General features: G+C 42.0%; 1 protein-coding gene across 8 annotated transcripts in view; it reads right to left on the bottom strand.

Moving 5' to 3' along the window:
- The window catches only part of KCNIP4 (potassium voltage-gated channel interacting protein 4), an 840,337-nt gene that overhangs the window by 148,206 nt on the left and 677,752 nt on the right, over nucleotides 1-14,379 (bottom strand). The window lies entirely within an intron of this gene.

The raw sequence follows: 14,379 nt of genomic DNA, 5'->3' as shown, positions 1-14,379 counted from the left end.
TCCTGCTCAAACCTCTGGACTTACACTAATGGGAGCATTCTAACCAAGGGACTGAGGTCTTTCCAATGATTTGGAAGCCGCCAGAGACTTGACTTAAGACCACAGTTTATTCCATCACTGCTACAAGCCTAAACCAAGAACTTTGCAAATACTGTATGTATTTGATTCCTTTAACCAATTTTAACTAACCTTTCTTCTTTTTTTAATAAATAAACCTTTAAATTTCTGGGGTAAGATCTGAGTTATATATTGACCTGGATGTGTAGCTGGTCCTTTGAGATTAGAAGAACCTTTTATTTGATGACGCTGGTTGTAAAGAACCACTCATCTTTAAATCCAGTGTTTTGGGGGGAGATACAAGGATTGGAATACCTAAGGAAACTGCTTTTATGACTTCTTGTTAACCAGTGTGGTGAAACAGAAGTTTTCTTTTGTTGCTGGTTTGGTATATCTTATGGAAGAATAACCACCAGTTTTGGGATGTGTTTGCCCTATTTCTCAGCAATTTGTCCTGAATTTGGTATACTCAGTTGTGACCCACAAAGGCACAGTTACAACTGGGTGAAGCAGAAAACCTCGTGCACACATTGCAATAAAAGTCTGTCTATAGTAAGCACCCAGACATGCAGTCATGGACTAGGGGGTGTCCTGCTGCTAATAAAAACCTGTGAGCAAAAGAAGTGACAAAGAGCAGTCAGAGCAACTAACGGTTGTTATAAATGTGGCCAGATCCATGCCGTAAGGAATTATCCTGAGCATGGGCAAGAATGCCAAAGATGTGGCAAATCATCACTTTGCCAAAATGTGCAACTTTGGAAAAGAAAAGTCCTAGGGGAAACACGTTTACCCTCACAGGAGGAGATGAGCACTCGCAAGATCTGTTCCTCAGTATGACAAGTGTTATGTGGATTTGCTCATTAACCAGGAGTTTTCAAACTGATAATGGAGCACAAGTCAATGTGATGCCTTTAAAGTTATACAACACTATAAGGGCCAAACCACTTCACAGCTCAAATATCCTGGTGATAACTTATTCAGGGGAAAGTCTGCAAGTGTGTGGTGAATGCAACTTGGACAGAGTATCAGGATAAGAAACCATTGCTGGGATTTTAGGTGGGCTTACAAGACTGACAAGCTTACACTTGGTGCAAAGAGTCAATATGTTAAAAGGAAGAACCAGAAGGTGACTGGGATATATTTAAAGAATACAATGATGCACTTGAAGGTTTAGAGTGCTTGCCAGGTAAGCACACCATAAAAATGAACTCATAAGCACCTAATAAATCTTCTGTGGTATTAAGGGACAAAGTTGAAAAAGAATTATACTGAATGGAACAGTTGCAAGTAATAACAAAAATGCAAGAACCTGCAAAATGGGTCAATTCTATAGTAACGGTTGATAAACCAGGTTGAAATGAAATAAGAATATAATTCCAAGAGATATTAAGGAAGTCATACAAAAGGAACATTTTCAATTGCCTACAGTAGAAGAAATCACCAGCAAGTTAGTGAAAATTGTAGCCTTTGCTGTCTTAGCTGCCAGTATGGATTCTGGCAAAGCTGGATGACAAAAGTTCTAGATACTATGTTCAACACACCATTTGGCAGGCACAGGTTCACTTTTTGGCATCTGTTCAGCTCCAGAAATGTACCAAAGAGTAATCCAACAAACTTTTGAAGGTCTGAAAGGTGTTGAGTGTTAACTAGATGACATACTGATGTGGGGAAATACCAGATGAGAACATGATGAAAGACTCGAGTGTTCTAGATTTGTGTCATAAAAGGAACCTTGAACAAGAGCAAATGCAAATTGGCTCTGACAGAGATAAAATATTTGGGGCTCATTTGACAAAAGAAGGTCTAAAACCTGACAACTCAAAAAATTGCTGCAATGGTACAAACAAACCTGCAAGGCTGAATTGCAAAGATTTCTTGGAATGGCTACTTAGCTTGGGAAATTTGTCCTGCACAGGTCAACAGTAGTGACTCTATGAAGACAACTGTTGGGAAAAGATGTCACGTTCTCCTGGATGCCAATACATGAGGTAGCCTAAGAACACCTGATAGAATTTCTTACAAGGGTACTGTGACAAAGTTCCTGCTCTACCTTGGTGGGTCTTGCGCTTATTGGAGGATTTGCTCGCCTTGGAGCGTCACGGCAGCCCTCAGCTTGGCCGTTTTTCTGAATTCACAGTCCAGGTCAACTCCTCCTGTATCTGACCAGGAGTTAGGAGGATTTGGGGGGAACCCGGGCCCGCCCTCTACTCCGGGTTCCAGCCCAGGGCCCTGTGGAATGCAGCTGTCTAGAGTGCCTCCTGGAACAGCTGTGCGACAGCTACAACTCCCTGGGCTACTTCCCCATGGCCTCCTCCCAACACCTTCTTTATCCTCACCATAGGACCTTCCTCCTGGTGTCTGATAATGCTTGTACACCTCAGTCCTCCAACAGTCCGCGTTCTCACTCTCAGCTCCTAGTGCCTCTTGCTCCCAGCTCCTCACACGCACACCACAAACTGAACTGAGCTCCTTTTTAAAACCCAGGTGCCCTGATTAGCCTGCCTTAATTGATTCTAGCAGCTTCTTGATTGGCTGCAGGTGTTCTAATCAGCCTGTCTTAATTATCTCCAGAAGGTTCCTGATTGTTCTAGAACCTTCCCTGTTACCTTACCCACGGAAAAGGGACCTACTTAGCCTGGGGCTAATACATCTGTCTTCTATTACTCTCCTATAGCCATCTGGCCGGACCCTGTCACAGTACCCATGCTTAAGTACTTTAGTGTACTAAACTAACCAGTTACTGTGTCAGTGGATTCAAGTTCTACTGGATTAGGGGCTGTATTGCTGCAAAAGGGAGTGCTGGCTGCTTATGCCTCTAAAGCTGTGACAACTACACAACAGAACTATGCCCAAATAGAAGAAATGTTGAGAATAATGTTTGGCTGTACTTGATTTAATCACTTTATCTACAGGAAAAGAGTAGCTATGAAACAGACCACAAGCCTTGAGGTCATTTGCAGAAAATCTGTACATAGTGCTCGACTAAAGATTCAAAGATGGTTGCTAACACTCCAGAAATATCAGCTGGAATTTGGATACAGATATGGGAAAGAGTTAGTAATTGCTGATGCTTTATCCAGAGCATGCATGTTGCATGGTGAAGGAATATGTCCAGGAAAAGCTGATGTTGCAGTATATCTCATAATGTCTTATTTGCCTTTTTCAGAATAGATATTGAAGAAATTTCAAACAGCTTCAGGAAACGATGTTGTCCTGCAAACCTTAGGATAAACTATTTGGCAAGCATGGCTAGACCAGAGACCTGAAGTACCAAAGGATATCCGTACTTATTGGTCATATAGAGAGGAACTGAGTGTGTAAGCTGGACTTGTCTTTAAAAGTGACAGAATCATAATACGGGAAAGTCTCAGAAAAGAGAGAGTCTTGAGAGTCTAAAACCTCTCCTACGCATCATCAAGGATGTACAACCTATCCTGAAGGACGACCCATCACTCTCACAGATCTTGGGAGACAGGCCAGTCCTTGCTTACAGACAGCCCCCCAACCTGAAGCAAATACTCACCAGCAACCACACACCACACAATAGAACCACTAACCCAGGAACCTATCTGTTTTAGAAATCTCTAATAGTTATAGAGTTTGCAAGGCAGTTCCTAGGCAGTAATGGCCGAGAGATTTCCAGAAGAGAGGAAAACAAACATAGGCAAGTGTAAATCTCTGCCTGCACACACTACTTGCTCTCTGATTTCCTTTCAGAGAACAATTATAAAATAAGACAAGAGTAATACAAGACCAACAACAACAAGCTAGCACTTCCCACTAACTGAGGGAATTAGAAAAATATAAGAAATGTTAGGCTACTGCCTTTCAGAGTCTGAGAGACAGACATGGAGGAGTTAAAGTTTTTTCTGACTTTTCTTTATAACTGAAATCTTAGACAGCACATCCAAATAGTCTGAAAATGTGGGGCCTGATATTGCTCTCACTTACACATGGGTAAATCAGGAGTAACTCCACTAAGTTAAAAGACTTAGACTCTGTAAAACACTGTAAGATCAGAATGAGGCCCATGATGTTCAATTTGGACAAAAATTGTGCCAAAACAAGAACGTTTCTAATGAAACCCTTACATGGAAGCAGCTTGAGGTAATTTTGAAGGGCTTTTCAGTTTTGGGTTGAAAATTTCACACAATGCTACCCACAATATAAATTGCTCCAAAGAGTGGAGTGACTTATACAAGCAAACCTGCTGCAGAGGGCATGAAATTAACAATCTAAAGATTTAAAATAGATGGAGATAATGAAGCCATGTAGGTCAAGAGCAATGTGGTATTATCAGGCTGATATTTCACAAGAAGCTTGAAAAAATGATTTACAGAATGAGGTAACCAGGATCATACTTTCTCCCTTAGGTAAGTAAATAAGCCATTGCATTTGGTAAATTCAAGATTACACACAGCAGAAACAGAATCTAGTCATACAGTGCTGCAATTTATAGCTAAAAAAGACTGGAAAAGCCATAGATTTCAAAATGTGGCCGAATGATAGCCCTGTAGTAATTTAACAGTTTATGTGCTGAATGACAAGAGTGGGATTTTTTGATGAAAGGCCCAATACATATTTTTTTGAAACATACATAGCTCATATTCCATAATTGCTGACAGAAAGAAATAGCACCAGAGGCACATCCTGTATATGGATTTCCTCCCAAATGCGTTAGCGGCAGCCACTAATACTACTCTGCTATTTTTCTATATCAAGTAATACATGGTATATGGTATAATGTTCTTCCTTATCTGTTCAAAAATGTTTCTGATCTATCTATGTAACAGTTGTGATAACACAGTTTGGTTCCACCCCATCTCTGTCCTTGTCTAGCACCCATCATAAATATGCAGAACTGATATTTATTTTATTCTTCTCCTTCCTCACATAATGGGCTGCTGGCATATCTGCCTGTTTCTGGCTGTGAGTATAACCAAGGGGATATGTTCAAAGCAGCTAACTGCAATGCAGATTTTAGAGCTGTAAAGACTGTAGACTCTTCTGTGACATGCTTATCCCTCCATTAGCAAATTCTTAGGCAATCGGCCAATCTACCTTACACTTTGCTTCCAGTAGGTAGCAGCACTGATACCTTGGAGAAAGAGTGAATCACCTCTGCAGTGATACAGCCTTTACTGCAGACTGGGAAACATATGATGAAATCAAATAATGATCTAAAACAGTGGTTTTCAGCCTCTGGTCTGTGGATCCTTGGGGGTTAGCAGACTATGTCTAAGATTTCCAAGGGGTCCACACCTCCATTTTAAATTGTTAGGGGACCACAAATGAAAGGTTGAAAACCACTAATCTAAAATGTCAGAGGCATATGATGCATTAAAAAGATGATTTAATCAGAAGAGCGTATATCGTCATTTGGGACTCGATTTTGCCAGATACTGAGCACTATGGCCTCAATCCACCAACGGATTAAAGCGTGTGCTTAACTGAAGTCAATGGGGTTATTCATCTGCTGAAGCCTCTACAAGCTCAAGTCCTTGAGCACAAATGCTATTTGATATACAGGTTGCAGAATCGGGCCTTTAAACTTTTCTCCATTTATAATATTTGTCCCTATCTGTAAAAGGTGGATTATAATAATTCTCTCCATCATAGGAGTGTAAGGAAGCTTAAAGTTTAAGTGCTTTAAAACCAGAGAGGAAAGATGCTATCTATGTGCATAGTGGCAATATTACTAGAAATATAATCTGGAAAACAATCTGGAGTTGGCAAATCAATTGACTTTCCATTTCTAGTTCCTATTATTCATGTCTAGATAAATCACCATGTTAACTAAATTTTTAACTTTCATCTTCCACAAACTGAACAGGGTTCTGGGATAATTTCGAGATACGGGGAGCACAGGCTTGGACTTTTATTTTTCACAGGTGGTGCTCTACCCCATCTCTGCCCCATTGCACTCTGCCCCTTCCACGAGGCCATGCCCCTGCCCTGCCTCTTCATCCCCTGCCCCGCCCCGAGGCCCTGCACTCACTCCACCTCTTTCTGACCCTTCCCCCGAGTGCCTTCTGCCAGCTGCTGAACAACTGATTGGTGGCCTGCCCCAAGGCCACCAAAAAGCTGTGTCTGGTGGGTGCTGAGCACCCCCTTTTTTTTTTTTTTTTTAAATGGATGCTCGAGGCCTGGAGCACCCACAGAGTCAGCACCTATGATGGGGAGTATTTTGCCTAATTAATTTTATAACCCCCTATTTAGAGCCCTGCATGGATATGTAATGGGGTGCACTCACCTCTTGTGAGCACCCCCTTGGCCAAGTGTGTGTGCCTGCTCTATCTCTGTGGTGTATCTTAGGTGACTCAGCCCTCCGGCTGAATCACACACAGTCTCTGTGATGAAAGCAAAACAAAAGCCTTTCTGGGATACAAGTCCAACAGGAGTCTTTTTCAGTGCCCCCTGTAATGTCTCCCACAAGTTGTCCCTGCTCCAGGATAGAGCAGTGTCCCAGGGCTCCCTCCCTGGTGACAAAGTCTTTGCCCTCTTAGGGCCTTTCTGTCCACAACTCTCCAGCTGGGCTGCTGCAGTTCAGTTCCCTCCCTCTGGGGGTGCCTCGAAGTCCAGCTCACTTTCCCAGTGGCTGCTTATCTGGGCCCACCCTCTACTCTGGGTCCCAGCCCATTGACCCTATAGATAGCAGCCATCCGCAATGTCCCTTTAAATAAACTGCATTACTGCTATAATTCCCTGGGCCACTTCTCCGTGGCTCCCACACATTCTTCACCCTGATCTCTGGGCCTTGTCCTCGCGGAGTCCCAGCAGCCAGCCTGAAGCACCATATCCACTCTCCTCCAGCTCTTCCTTGCAAGGAACTGCTCTCAGTCTAACCCTGCAGCTCTTCTTATACTAGCGTGCTAGGCCCTGATTGGCTGCTTCCTACACAGCCACACTAGGCAGCCCGGAGGACCTCTCTACTGCCCTTTTCTGGGGTAAGATGTGGCAGGGCTGCAAGGCCTCCAGGAGGGGGCCTCAGGACATAGTCCACCACATCATAGTATTCATATTTGTGGATACAGATATCCACCGATATAAAGTGGATATCCATGGAGCTGCAGGGCTCTACCCAGAACCGCAGTGGTGAAAGCAGCAGCATGTCGGACCACTGCTCACAGGAGCCAGTGACCAGCCCTGGCAGCTCCTCTGGTGTAGCTATACCACCCTATCATAAATATAAAATTTAAACACATTTAAAATCCCTCCTGGCCAGAGGAAAACCCTTTCACCTGTAAAGGGTTAAGAAGCTAGGATAACCTCGTTGGCACCTGACCAAAATGACCAATGAGGAGACACGATACTTTCAAAAGCTGGGGGGAGGGAGAAACAAAGGCTCTCTCTGTCTGTGTGATGCTTTTGCCGGGGACAGAACAGGAATGGAGTCTTAGAACTTAGTAAGATATCTATCTAGATATGCGTTAGATTCTGATTTCTTTAAATGGCTGAGAAAATAAGCTGTGCTGAATGGAATGTAGATTCCTGCTTTTGTGTCTTTTTGTAACTTAAGGTTTTGCCTAGAGGGATTCTCTATGTTTTGAATCTAATTACCCTGTAAGGTATTTACCATCCTGATTTTACAGAGGTGATTCTTTTTACTTTTTCTTCTATTAAAATTCTTCTTTTAAGAATCTGATTGCTTTTTCATTGTTCTTAAGATCCAAGGTTTTGGGTCTGTGGTCACCTATGCAAATTGGTGAGAATTTTTATCAAGCCTTCCCAGGAAAGGGGGTATAAGAGTTGGGAGGATTTTGGGGGGAAAAGACGTTTCCAAACGGACTCTTTCCCAGTATTATACCTGTTAGACATTTGGTGGTGGCAGTGATAAAGTCCAAGGGCAAAAGGTAAAATAGTTTGTACCCTGGGGAAGTTTTAACCTAAGCTGGTAAAAGTAAGCTTAGGAGGTTTTCATGCAGGTCCTCACATCTGTACCCTAGAGTTCAGAGTGGGGAAGGAACCTTGACATACCCCCAGCCCTGTCCACTGGGACGGGCACCAAGCTCACTGGCAGGACTCACTTCCATGCAGCGAGCTGCTTGCACACACTAGCGCGATCAGGGACAGCTGCTAGTGAGCCTGCTGCCCACACCAGTGGGCAGGGCTGGGGGCAGTACAGCCACGCCAGAGGAGCTGCCCAAGCTGGGCACTGGCTCCTGTGAGCGGTGGCCCAACATGCTGCTGCTTTCACCGCAGCAGTTCTTGGGAGACCCCTGCAGCTCCGTGGATATCCACACCTGTGGATATAAATTTTGTATCTGCACAGGGCTCTACCCATATCTTACCTAAAGCTCATCATTATTTCCAGAAAATTTACCATTAGAGATATGGGGATTTCAACAACAAAGAGAATGTCCTCTGCATAAACAGGTTTTTATGGGAATTTTCACCAGTTAGTAAATCTAAATTCTCAAAGCTGTTCCTGAGCAATTTCAATATCAGTTGCAAGGATAAGCAAACAAAACATCCTTGCCTGTATATAAGTTTATAGACAAAGACTTCAATGCATTATTAAAGATTCTAGTTGTGGTTTATGTATTATACTATTTAAAGCAAAAAGCAATGGAGTGGATATATAGTAAAAGATCCCATTCTATCAAAGGCACTGGAAACAGAAAATATTATAGTGGCTACTAGAATGATTGCATCTTTCAGTTCCAAACATATATGTAAAACCCTTCTTAAAAACTGTCTATTTCTTTGGTCCCTAGGACAAAACCTACCTGGCCAAGGCAAATCACTAACTTTACTTAAACTGGTAGTGCTCAATTTAGTAAATTCGTTATAGGCAATAATGAGTAATGAAATATGCTTATAGTTAATTGATTTTTGTAGGATTGTCTCTGGAGAACAGAAGTGCCCTATTAATAAATACCGTCCCTTTTGACAGAAAGCATTTAAGACTAGCAGAATTTATTTTTAAAAAACAACAACAACTTTAGTTAAGTAAGAAAATAATATGCTTTTGTACCATCTATGAAACTTTCCCAGTTCACATCATTCACTGGGTTTTTTGCACAATTACCTCATCCCTTTTTGTACTTGGTACTTTAATAAGCATAACAGCATAATATCTGGAATGAAAATGTGCCACTAGGAACATTTCATTAAAATGTTCTGATATTGGGAGAAATAACTTAGGAGTAGTGGTAAATTTACAATACTGATAAAAGCTGAAACCCATCTCCATCGTTATCCACCAAGTGAAATCATGACTCAGAACAGGTGAATTTTTATAAGCATACCAAACACTAAATCATATAGACAGAAACTATTGTGAGAGGCATAGGAAGCTGAGCTTTGAATCTTGATGATCTCATTAAAAAGGATTTGTACTTTGCCAAGTTTTAAAAAAATTATTCAAGTTCTTATACAGGAAGATACAGGCCCTGATTCCAGTTGCATTGGATTGGTATATATCAGGAGTTATGCCCGTTTTATGCCACTGTAGCTCCGCTGCCAGTAAAGTTGCTCGTGATTAAGGCTACATTTTAGTCACGGGTATTTTTAGTAAATGTCACGGACAGGTCATGGGCAGTAAACAAAAATTCACGGCCCGTGACCTGTCCATAACTTTTACTGTATACCCCTGACTAAAATGGGGGAGGGGGCTGCCCGGGGGCAATGGGGGAAGGCAGTCCGGGTGCTGGGAGGGCGGGTGGTGGTGTGCGGCCCAGGACCCCCTCTGGTGCTGGGGGAGGGGGGTGTGGCGGGCCCAGCAGGTTCCCTACCTGGTTCCTTGCCTCCCCCCACAACAGCAGCAGAGTTTGGATGTGCAAGGGGGCAGGAGGTTGGGGCACGGGACAGGGTGAGGTGGGCTCTGGGCAGCGCTTACCTGGAGGGCTCCCCGGAAGCAGCAACATCTTCCTCGCTCAGCTGCTAGGCGGGGACATGTGGCCAGGCAGCTCTGCGCGCTGCCTCTGCCAAGAATGCCAGCTTCGGAGCTCCCATTAGCTGGGAACCAATGGGGGTGGTGCCTGCAGGTGGAGGCAACGCACAGAGCTGCTTGGCCATGCCTCCACCTAGCAGCTGAGCGAGGAGGATGTTGCCGCTTCCAGGGAACTCCCCAGGTAAGCAGCACCCAGAGCCCACCTCACCGCGTCCCGGGCCCCAATCCCCTCCCACACCCTAACTCTGCTGTTGCTGTGGGGGAGTGCGGTGGCCCGAGACTGCCCCTGAGCCAGGTGCACCGGCTGCTGCAAAATCACAGAAAGTCAAAGAATCGGTGACTTCCATGAACTTCCTGACAAACTCGTAGCCTTACTCATGATGTATACCTGTGTAACGACAGATGGGGATCACAAACAATGGAATTGTTATGTAGTAACAATTTATATTTACATAAAAACAAAGGGTGAGATACTCAGCTGATATAAACCAATATAGTATCACTGAAATCAAACTCTTCTGATTTACACCAGTTTAGGATCTGGTCCAAATTGTATTTTCCAAAGTTCAAAGCTTTGAAAAGTTAGACATTGTGCCAAAGAGAGGTAAATATCACATTACAAGAGGATTTAACAACATTGTCTTTGTACCCACTTCCCTTTAGCAGAAGCAAGTTTTATATTCACAAAACAAACTGTTTTACAACATTTAATGTAACCTGCAAGATAACAAATTTTAAAACGTAAGTAAATAATGATACAAGGCATTTTCTTGGGATTAATGGACCAGCTGAATGGAGTAGTTAATGGCCTAAAGAATCCAGTTTAACCATTCAGTAGCCAGGTGTCAACAAAAGAAGCTATTACACATCTGTGATCTGACCTTGTACCCTTCTGCTTATTTAGCTCTTTAGGGCTTGTCTACACCATGTGGCATTGAGCACCAGAGGAGTGTACACTGTAGAACATTCTAAAGATTTGCTCTCTAACTGCCCCATGTAGACCCTGCTGACACACACTAAAAGGTTCCTAGCATACATTAACATGGTACTATTTGAAACGGGAGTACATCAGTGCATACCAGGCACCTTTTAGAGTGCATCAGCTAGATCTACAGATGTTGAATAGCTTTTTCTGACACCTGGTTATTGAGTGGGTAAACTGGATTCTTTAGAGTATTCAGTATTCCAGTAAGTCAGACACTACCATATTCAATGAGACAGCATTTTTTCAAGTTCAAGCATGAGTACCAAGTGATAGTCCTGAAGAGAGGTATTCTAGGTAGTTTGAACTTCTCCAATGATGCATGTTTGACAGTATCACAAATATCCACAAGATACATACATTTGGGCAAATTTGCAAAAGAACAAAACAAACAAACAAAAAATACCCAAACACCACAATTCCCCTTAATATGAATTTCTGATAATAGAGAAAAATAGTAAAAGCAAAACTTAGAATTCCCAACTACCTTCCAGACTAATTAAATCATAGCACATATACTTATGTAAGGCTGAGTATATGATGTCAGTTATTAAAATTACATTTCTTTGTGACTGAGAAAAAATAAATGTTGGCTTCCTTTGGAGTAAAGGCTGGAGAAAGCAGTTATTTACTATCGTGTCTGAGTTTAATGTTTCTCTTTAGCAGTCTGAAAATCTAATTTCCTCTAAACAGGATCTGTGTTATCATCCATCACATCCCTTTTGTGCTGGCTCCTTAGTGATATTGCTCATAACAGCTTGGCCTGATAGGACAACTGTGGTGTGAGGCTACACTATCTAACAACAGATGCTTGCACCCTAATCAGATACACACTAATCAAACAGTATGTGTTAATATATACCAGTAACATACCGCTGGTTTTCTTCTGAATCTTTCTCTTCTTACTTTCATGAAAGGCCTTCTTTATGTAATACTACAAAAATCTTGGGGTGCAGCTCCAGCACTGCCACTGTATTATTCTCAGTTTGGGGCCAAATAATTAAAGGGACTGCCACCAGACGTGTACATCTACACCATCAGTTCGGTGTGCAGAGTCAGTAGAAGGCATAAATATTAGCATTTCAATGTCTCATTACTCTATACCAGTTGCAAGACAGTCAGCTGCTTAGACATTGAAATGCAAATATTTATGCCATCAAATGATTTTAATTGTACAAGCAAAATTTAGACATTTGAAAGCTATAAAAGCACAAAATGCAAGGGATCCAAACCAATTCAAGTTAGCATCAACAGGCTTGCAAGTTTCACAGCAAACTAAATCTATAAAAAGAATTTCCAGAAGAAGAAATTTATAATATCACTGTATATAAAATGTATGGCACAAACTTGTGGTACAATACGTTGCACCAGTTTGCTTCCCACTAGCAATACATACTATTCAGTGCTTTGTTGCTCTTCTAGTAACCTTCTCCAAGAAGCTGCAAGAGCAATACAAAATGGTGTAGGGCAGACTTGCTGCTAACTCAAACTGGGTATTTTTAAACTGTTTATTGGTCTGGTCCACCTTAGTGCAGACACTGTCCGGAACCTAGGAGCAAACTCCAGTTTTCCCTCCTGAGTGGGCTTTTAACGGAACCACATGGAAAATGTCACCCTGCTGCTGAATCCAGAAAAAAATGTGTATTTTTAAACAAACATGAATTTTAGAAGTTAAATATAAGCTGGTGGAACCCAAAAGGTAGCCCTGTAGCTGTTGGGAACCGCGTCCTAAGTCAGCCACTAGTCAGATGGTTGCTATAGGATATCCCAGTAGCTTGCCGGCAGAGGTAAGGGTCATTGTGGATGGCACCCAGATCTACATCTTCACTGCATTACCATTTCCCAGCAATTCCAGTGCCTCATTTATATCTGTTCAACCCTGATGGCCTGCACAAGTATTCAGAATATGACAATCAACAAAAGAGTTCAAGAATAGCACTGTGAAGATTTAGGGGCATATTCTCAAAATAGTGGAAGGAAAGCTATGGGGAAAGGAATGTGCTTTTGTAATAAATATTGTATAGATATATGTTCCAATAAAAAGAGCATTAAAATTGAAAAGTGTTAAATATGAGTTAAAAATACTTAAGAAATATTCAAGATTTACTGTGTCTGGGTGGACTACTCTGACCTTAGAGCACAGAAGCTGCCCTTCTTTTCAGGCAGGGAAACTGGTGTTTCTCTCATCATCTTCTTGAGTACCTGGACTCTTCTGGCCAAGACCAAACTGCCTCGTATGTAACCATTTCACAGCTTCTTCTTTCCCATCACTAAACTTCATCCTTGAGGCTTGCATCCTAGCTACCTACCAGCCTGACCTCACCCATGGCATTCAGCTATCGTAATGAGAGACACCAGTTAAGAACAAACAATCATCTTGCAAGAAACTACATGGATCCTGGCAAATCTCCAAACCTGTACCATGGCTCCTCCCATGCCTCCTTGAACCAAGCATCCCAGCTTTCCTTCAGAGGGTCTTTCAGATCTCACTTTTTGTGGCTATTCTTGGCAAATACCTAGGTCAGCTATCAGAGAAGCCTTGGATCCCCTCTCCACTCCTGCAAGCTTCCTTTTCTCTTCTTCTCTATGGTGCCAGAATGGCTCTGGCTTTCTGGTGGGGACAAAGAGGAGATGAGCACTGGATACACTTTGAAGGGAAAGTGTAGTGTGTTATATGCTGGGAATGTGGAGATGTGATTAGTCAAGGTGGTGAGGAAGAAGAGGAGAGAAAAGCATTTCCTATTGCAGAAAATGGCAGGTTTACCTCTTTTGTGTTAACCAGTATTACTGTGAAGATGAAATCCAAGTCCATTGTTTTCATACTAGCAGAGATGACAAATTTAAAAAATTCTTCGTTTGATTTCAGAAGTAACACTAAAAATGTCCAATTTAAAGCCAACAAAGATCAATTTTATCTCAGACAGATGTGAAAGAGAAAAATAGTTTTCTTCCCATACCGCATATTTTTAACTCAAATGGATGCAACTAAAAAGTTACCATTAAAAGTGCCTCAATACAATACTTCTGTAGTTTAGTCTTCTTTTTTACTCCATTAGAAAACACACCTTGTTTGAGATTTTTATACATTTTTTTACCTACACCTCTCCCTACTCAGCTGCACATACCTGCCCTCCACACTCCCAGGTTAAAAACCACCAATATAATTGTTTATATGTATGATAACATTGGTGGGGGTTTATATTTTATAAAAATATAAATAAACTACCAATATGATTATGTACACACCCACCCACCACCACCACCAATTATATTGGTGGCTTTTAATCTAGACAGGAATTTGCTCTAGCAGTCATGGCCACAGTAAAACATAATGTGTAATATCACCCTAGATGAATGAATATTCTACCATACAGCTGACATTAGAGAACACCCTAGTTATTTTCTTATTACTGTTCAGTCCTCATCCTGCCCACTGATTATGTGA

Source organism: Chelonia mydas, chromosome 4 (assembly GCF_015237465.2).
Source record: "Chelonia mydas isolate rCheMyd1 chromosome 4, rCheMyd1.pri.v2, whole genome shotgun sequence".
Classification (NCBI taxonomy): Eukaryota; Metazoa; Chordata; order Testudines; family Cheloniidae; genus Chelonia; species Chelonia mydas.
The sequence above is the reverse complement of the archived record's forward strand: the minus strand, read 5'-3'. Positions and strand labels throughout refer to the sequence as shown.